At 35.7% G+C, this 8,764-nt stretch overlaps 1 pseudogene; it reads left to right on the top strand.

Moving 5' to 3' along the window:
- Positions 1–953: 953 nt before the first annotated feature.
- LOC149247722 (uncharacterized) lies at positions 954–8,428 on the top strand (annotated as a pseudogene).
- Positions 8,429–8,764: the final 336 nt, after the last annotated feature.

Raw genomic sequence — 8,764 nt, 5'->3', positions numbered from 1 at the left:
AGGAGAATGAGAAAGTTGTTCAACAAGTGGATGCATTAAACATAAGCAAGGACTCATCAAATAATGTTGATTCTTGTTTTGCAATAAACCAATCTGATGAACTCCAGTCATTGACAGTTGAAAATGAGTCAGGAACATATGTGGGGAACTCAAGGGAAGCAATCATAGTGGTAGTTTTTGCAGCAAATATAGGGAATTTTGATGCACTTTTTCCTAACTTGCATGCATGGATTGGAGAGAAGCTTAAATCCTTGTAAAAATATGAACAACAGGTGCAAAAACTATTTGAAGAGATGGATGTCAAGCTTGGAAAATGTGGATTATCAATGGATAACCTTGACATTCTTAGAAAGAAGTTTGAAATTAATCTAGATTTAATTCAGGGACAGGTTATGGAGCTTCTCTTTAGTATTGCATTAAATGAGAAAAAGATTTAGGCTATGCAGTTAGAGCTTGAACGTCTAGAAATGAGACTTCAAGAATCTGAACACAGTAAAGAATATTTAGGCCATCTCTCAAGTGATGAAAGATAAAAATGGGTTGAAAATGGTTCTAAACTACCGAGGGACAAAGATCTAATTGTCAATCGGGAGAAAATGCTTCAACAAGAAATAAATTTGGCAAGATCCAAGCTGACTTTTTCATAAGAGAGGATAACAAAGATTACTTGAGTAGTTGACAACTTGGGCTTGATAGAGATATCTCACAATGAGATGGAGTTTTTTAGAAAGGAATCAGTCTCTGAAACAAGAAATTGCTCATAAAAACAGGAGATTGACACAATATAAAAGTGTGCCAATCAAATCCATGCAAATAAAGTCCAGGTCTCTAACAAATTCAGTGCTCTTGAGACACTGTTGTCTGATTTTTCTGCATCTGAAGAGTACTGGAAATCTCGAGAATCAAGGGAAAATGCAAAAGTATAAACATTTGGTTCTCTTGTGAGGGAAAAGATGGAGGAAATGTCTCTTCTACAAGTTGATAAGAAGGCACTAGAAATTGTGTTAAAGAAAACTATGGAGATTGAGGCAATTACACAAGTTGAGGTATGTGATTTAATAGAGAAGGTTCAACTTGTTGAGCAGCAAAGAATTGATGCTGAGAAGATAGTGGTAGTTATTCAGTTAGAAAAATAGGTTGTTTCATCACCATATTTAGGATCATCTTCAGAATAAGTTTCTACACATTTTGGCAAGGTTGCATCCTTGTTGAAAGGTGAAGAAGAAAGAAATAAGCTCTTTATTGCCTTGAAAAAATCCTTCGATCAAGTAAAGGAATATTATAAAATCCTCAGATAGTCTATATCCCAAACTTACCTGGAAATCAAATTTATGGAGACCTATATGGAAAACTAAAGAGATTCCATTGTGCGCTAAATGAATCTATGGTTAGTGGGCAATGCTACTTTGCCTTTGATGCTCATCCGAAAGGTGATTTAGGAAGACAACTCTAGAAAGAGATCTCAGGCACATTGGAATGATTGTGAAAAATGCCAACAGTCAGTTACACGTAGCTATGGTCACAAAACTAAAGGCACTTTGTAGTTTAAGATTATAACAAATTTTGAAAGGTGTTAATCTACAAGATTTAGGGAGTCAGTCACCCAGTTTCAAGGTAGTTGAAGTTTCTTCAGATGTATTGTAATGGAAAATACTAAACGCCATGTAGTAAGCCAATGATTAGCTCATTGTCTTTACATCTAGTTCATTGGATGAGACTAAAGTGATATTCAATGAACATAATGTAAAGTAGTAAGTCAATGATTTACTTACTGTAGTGTCCTTTTTTAGTTACTCCCTTATCGAGTTATCCTTTTATAAAGGGTAGAGAATGGAATTTTCTAAAATAAAAAATGGACAAAGATATTCAAATTTTGTCTATGCATATTGTTGATGTCATATATGTTATCCTATTAATGATTTCCACTTTGAGGCATGGGTATTTCCTTTTACATAGCACCCAACAGAGGCTTTTCAAGTGAGGCTATGAAGTATAGATCCTCTTGTTCACCTCATAATTCCACCATTGGTGTATGACCTCAAAAAAATAGAGAGGAGAGGTGGTTGATGGAGGGGTTTTGTAATTCTTCCTACTTTCTTTTGTACTTGTGACAATTGATTAACTGGGAAGAGCAATCAATACTGATAAAGGTTTTTTGTAATTCTTCCTACTTTCTTATGAACTTGTGACAAGTGATTAATTGGGTAGAGCCATAAATACTAATATCAGTGAATCCCCCTCCTTATGCTCAAGTTAATAGTGAAATAGAGATGTTTCCATGAGTTATTGATATGCATTTCACATAGAAATAGAGCCTAAGCCCCCATGTGTACACTTGAAACTAGAAGGGCTACATGGTATCCTGAGAATGTACATTATCACCTCACACAATCTCCCTACACTTTTAGTTAGTGCTTGCTAGCTAGTGGGGGGAATCCCTATGCAGTTCATGAGTGAAGAGTGAACTCTAAATACCACAACACACTACCAAACTATAATAAAATCTTTCCATAATTCACTCAGATTTTTGCTCTCCCAGGTCATGATCTCATTCATAAACCTTTGTGGCAGGAATGAGAGCTGAGGGTGGATTATAGTGCAGTCATTTGCATACCATGCCTATCCTATTTCTTTGTTCTTTTGGCTCAAAATAACAGACCTAGAATCTGCACTTAAAAACACTAAACAACAAACCAAATTGCAAATTTACATCTAAATATTTATGTCAGCCTTGGGAAATGTGTAAGTTTGTTGTCAAAACACAAAAATATACTCCTAAAGGGACAAATATGCATGCATAAAAGTAAGAAAAACGTGTAAATAACAAAATTATGAGTAGTGACCTAAATTCCTTGAAGCTTGTGGGATATAGAGTAAAATTATAACTATAGGGGAGTACTTCTTGCTATCAATCAATTCAAGAAATCAAAGTAATGCAAAAGACACCATAAACCAACGAGATATAGTTTTTGAATAGATGTTACCCCTTTAATTCCAAAGTAGTAGGTACAAGGTTTGTCGAGGGGATACCAATTTGTTAAAATTAACAACTAGGGCCAAATTCCACTTTAAACAACTCATTTGATGGAGATAATTATTGCAATGAATTCATCTTTTTGAGAGGACCAAAATCAATCTAAATATCACTAAAATTGGATAAGGAAAATATATTTTTGAATCCAAGCCCACTCATGTGTAACTCATCAAGGTCGGCTTGGGGTTAATTAACCAAGTCAAACCCCTCTCCATCTCTCCTATAAAAGGACGTGACCTATATCCTCATTATACACATCGATATCTCATTTTTCTCCTCTCTGAAATAGCTATAGAAGAAGATCTCCAACGAAGGTGATGAGGGCAAGGTTGGCTTCATTTTAGTCTCCTCCATGGGCCAAGTTCCATAGGCAGGAAGTCGTGATTGGTTTGGAGAAATTTTGGGCATATTTGTGAATTGTTTTGGTCTCATTTACCTTCAATTACAGGTTTGAATTTGAGCAGAGAGGAAGCCACATTTTTTAAGGGCTACTTGATGGTGTTTTGGGTATACTCTTGAGTGGGTCTTCTCTTCAACTGTAAGTCACATTCCTAACAGATTGGTACAGGTAGACCTCAGTGCTAATATTCCTTGAAACAGAAGGATGGGAGGTTGGTTGGTATCACAGCTAGGCCGGAAGCTTAGTCTCCATGGATCAGGTAGACCAAAAGGCTTATTTGAGGTTGGCATTAACTCAACACAACTGATAGATGTGGACAAAACCTAGTGAAGGGAAGTCATTGCCTTGAAAGGAGATATGGAGGTAAGAAGAAGAGTTGTAGCAGTGTGGAATAAAACCTAACCATGACTCATAATTGATTGGATGGCTTCTTTGGTATTTAAACAGTGGTATTGCTCTTCATATTGGCAAGTCAATTTTGACTTTGATTGTACTCTCTCTCACTCTCTCTCTGCTGAACATTTGATAATAATAATAAGAAGAATTGATCAAGGGTTTTCCCCATCTTGGGGTTTTTCCCTTGCTTGAGCCAATCCTGTGTTCTCTTGTCTTGCCTTGTCTTCTGCATTTATCATCTACATTCTTTCTTCAGTTACTATCAATGTGATAATGCATTATGTGATTACTTATGGAACTAAATTGGAATTGTAAATGGGATAATATGAAACATTGAAGTAATTGTCCTAAGAAAAGTACTTTTAACAAATTTTAACATGGGATCAAAGCTCAGGTGAGAACAAGCCCAGGCAAGAGAGAATGCAATCACTAAGAATTTTCTGAGGTTGAACCTCTTATCTCTACAATTTATCAAAAGAGACTAGCAAAGAAAATTCTAATAGTTCGATCTCATTTTCTAAGGTCTGGTATGATGATTTTGAATTCGGTTTTGTGGTAAGAAGGTTCAGTTGGATCCAATCTTTAAAGCAGCTAGGGCTTGAGTTACAGGAATGTTTTGACTCTCTAGAGAGAAGATTCATCATTACAGGCTAGCTTATCAAGACAAATGGCTCACATACTATCTAAGGATTGTATTTCTTTTGAGGTCTATATTTTTGTCCATGGTTTGTCTTGCAAGACCTCGGCTTTCATTGTCACACATTTTTTGGATCACATTTTATTATCTCAGACCCGCTCGGTATTCAGAGGCATCACTTCAGGCAGTGTTTTATTTCCACAGAGGAAAAGCTACATGCATCATTGTATTATCCATGCCTCGTTATACCTCTATCCACGGTGACATCAATATATTCATTCTTCTATGTTTTGTGGCTCTTCAAAGTGGGTCACTACAATGTCATGGAAGTGACTCACTATGACTACATAACAACTTCATTCATACCTTCTCAAAAGTCTGCTCAAACCCCATGATTTGATTCTTTGTTCTCCTTAAGGCTCGTATTATTTATGGTGCTGATTAATTTCTCTAAGGTATGACTTATCTAAGTGTTGCATATATACTCCAGACCTGCACTCCATTAGACTTTCTGAATGGAAATATTATGTGCCTCATAATTATAACAGTGACCAATATTATATATTAGTGATGTATGCGTCACATGGATAGTAGTACTTAGCAAAACTCATAAGAGTGACTACAATTCTGGACAATGATCTATTTTAACCTCGTGGCATAACATAAATTTTGATGTTAGTGATTTTCTTGGATGAGGATAGTAAGATAAATGGAGATTAATGTAGTATGCTGATAGTATGAGCGTTGCACTTCCTGCAGTGACCTAATCAGCACATATATTTACACAATTCAATATTCTTATATCAGTTGAGCCAACATGTCAATATTTTTGATTTACTGTGGGTTCATTGAGATCCCAGATATAGACTTCAATAAATTTTTGGTCACCTACATCAAGCACTGGAAGCATTTAATTCTTGCAAAGTCAATCCTCTCTCAGTTTGAGAAGAATTAGTCTCCTTGAAATCTTCTATACTAAGCCTCAAATAGCAGAGTAGAAATTCTGTTGAAGTCATAAATCTTGAATCTCTCAAGGAGTGGTCCTCCTAAAAGTTTGAAAGATCTGAAGTTATCATAAAATATAAAAATAGAATATTGTGCAGTGAACATTATTGGTTACCCCACAGTTATATGTATGTGGTATTGTTCTATGTATGGCACCTCAAGCTCAGCACTATTTATGGTCCAACATTATGTATGACATCGTTACTGTTCAGTAGCAATGGTGATAAGTTGTAGTACCTATAAATTGATGACATTGTTACAGTCTTGTTCATAAAAGAAGTTGTGAACAAGATAGATATGAACTCTAGAAAGCTTGATTGTCATCCTTTGAAAGGTTATCTTCTATAAAGAAGCTACAGGGATATTCAATAGGACAATAAATGACCTAGATTTGGTAGGGATATTCATCTAGACATTTCCCTTTACAAGCAAGAATATTAGTATTTGTGGGACAATATGGCCTTTGGTTGAAGCAGAGAGTGGTGAATAAATCGTAACAATTGTTATTGCAAAGAAACAAGCATTTTTTGAGTTATGAAAGATTCTACCTTGATCTATTTTCTTCAAGATTTATCTGAATGCTCAAGGATGAATTTGGAAGGATTGGAAATGTTTTTACAATAAACCAAGTCTGAAATTGTCAAGTTTATCTTTTGAGACTTGCTAAGGGACCCCATACTTGTGGGAATGGTTGCATCGCTTTGGTCAACCCTCTGCACTAGAAATTCAGTTCTCTGTTGAGATAAGAATCTTTACCAAAGATAGAAGCTCTCTAGATATTGGGTAGAAGGTTGACATACCACCACTCTCAGCATATATGAGGAGGGGATGCCTATTTAGCCACCGCTTAGAGTATTTATTTCTACTCTTATGTATCACTTGATGTATATTTCTTCGTAATAAGGTAATATATGATGCATGCCTTCATAAAGAAAAAATAAAATAAAATAAGGGAATTGCAGACTTCCATAGAGATTAAGAGAATCAAAAGGCTTTGTCTAGATCTAGACCACAGACATAAGAATGCTTCCAACAAGTTGACTTCAAGAAAAGTAGATTGATGCAAAACATTAAGTGAAAAGTGCAACAACAATTTGCAACTTTTCATCCTAGAGAACTTTAAGCTAAGAACAATCACCTACCTTCCAACATTGTTATCCCTCTTTTAACATCTGCAGGACATCGTGAATGTACCAACACCCATGATAACCTCATTATGTTGTTAGTTACATGTACCTTTTGAGAGACTGTCTCCTTCTCCAACAACTTCATGCTCATAGTTATGAAAATTCACAAAACACGTTAGAAGAAATACAACTTACTAGATAAACCAACAACAACAAATATTTTCCATTTGCAGTTATTAAATCATACTTGAATAAAAATCCTATATAGACATATTGTTTAAGAAAATAAAAGCATGAGGAGAACATAAAATATTGCCATGTGGTGGCTCAAAGATGGACCCACTATAAATTAAGAGCAATGAGAAGGCCAGTTGCAACTCTATGAATAAGTTATTTACAACTTGCAAGATAACCCACAAATAATCTTTGTTGTATAATATTTTTGGTGATTAGTTTTTTTTTGGTATGACTATAATTTAAACCAGGAGTCTCATAAGATTCATTGCATACAAAAAATATGCAGAAGATATGATAAAAGATTCAATAGTAGATACGTTGGTAAAATATGACAAGATATGATAAAAGATTTGATTTTTTAATTTATTTGATTAAAGCATCATTGATCTTGCAACTGCCAAAGACAACCCTTGCATCGCAAGAAGATACACACTGAGTAGTTTTGAAGTCTCCCTCCAAATATCATTGGGATTCTCTGTCACCTCCTCACAAGATGTAAACATTTATCCAATGCTTTCTAACATCCCAATCCACACGACACATTATAGGCACTAGATTTGTTTCTCAGATTGGTATATCTATTTTCTCTAGCACATTCAATGTATCCTTCTAAATACATTGTGAGCATGTTTTTGTTGTTACTAGTAAGAATTCATGGAGCAACACATCATAAAAATCATGGAGGCCAGGTAGATTAACAGGTCTCCAATGCCAAGATGAATCCTAAGGAAACATAATCTATTTTTGAAGTAATGGAATCTATGTCTACAGATGCAAATGGAGAAAAACCTATCCACGTCCCTGTGTAAAAGGAACATGGCAGGGCTTGGAGTGAAAACAAGGGAACAACAATTTATTGCATGTTTCCAGGCTTAATTTTGGGTACAAACCTAATCCTTCATGCAAGAAAAATGCTTTGTTTCCAATTTCAATTTTCAAGCTCTCATATTTGCAAGCACTCTTTATGATCCAATGTTTCATGCATGAGAACATCACAATTCCTTTGGGTTTTCGTAAGTTGGCCCCCAATTTGGAGTAGTTGAGCCTGCATGCTAACAAGGGTCTGACTGGTGAAATTCCTAGGGATTTTGGCAGCTTGAGGGGATTACAGGTGTTGACACTCTTAGAAAAATATTCATGGGAGAATCCTACCAGATGTGGGGAGGCTAAATAGTCTCATGCATTTAATTTTAGATTTTAGTTATAATTATTTCAAGGGAAAAATCCCTCAGGGAATGGGGATTTTAAGCAACTTGTTGGGGCTTGATTTAAGTTACAACAATCTTAGAGGACCCATTCTATAATCCCTTAGAAATCTTAGGACGTTGCAGAAGCTGGATTTGAGCTCTAATTCCCTCACAGGCCACATTCCTACAACTCTTGTGAACTTGAAAAACTTGGAGTTCATAACTCTCAGCAACAATAAGATTACAAGAATATTCCCTCCTTCGCTCAGAAATTTACAGAGCCTCTAGTACTTCATAATAGATAATAATCCAATTTTTTCTCCATTGCCTATTGAACTTGGAAAGCTCAGAAAGCTTAGGAGCTTAGGCTTTCTAGTTCTAGGTATCATCCCACTTTCCTTGTAAGAGAAAGACTGATATCCCTCATCCCCCTTCTAGCCTATAAGTAGGCCATGCAAGAAATAGTTTATAACTACAAAAGGTAGGTAAAGTCTTGAGAAAGTCTTCCTAATTAGGTGGTACATGCATCTATCTTCATTGGGGACCTCAAAGAACAACAGGAATCCCATGATGCACAGGTCAAAACTCAACAAGATGATGAATGCTAGGTCTTATGGACATGAACCCCTCACAATCATCCATATCAACCATCAGTAGAGGCCAGATCCCTGTTCAAGAGTTGGGAACAAATCTAGACTGTGCATGAAAGGTTGTTAACATTAGACAATTCAAATACGACAA

The sequence above is a fragment of the Pinus tabuliformis genome, chromosome 7, assembly GCF_031772625.1.
Source record: "Pinus tabuliformis cultivar Carrire ecotype Pingquan chromosome 7, CPIR1, whole genome shotgun sequence".
Classification (NCBI taxonomy): domain Eukaryota; kingdom Viridiplantae; phylum Streptophyta; class Pinopsida; order Pinales; family Pinaceae; genus Pinus; species Pinus tabuliformis.
Note: the sequence above shows the minus strand (reverse complement) of the source record. Positions and strands in the feature narration are given on the sequence as shown.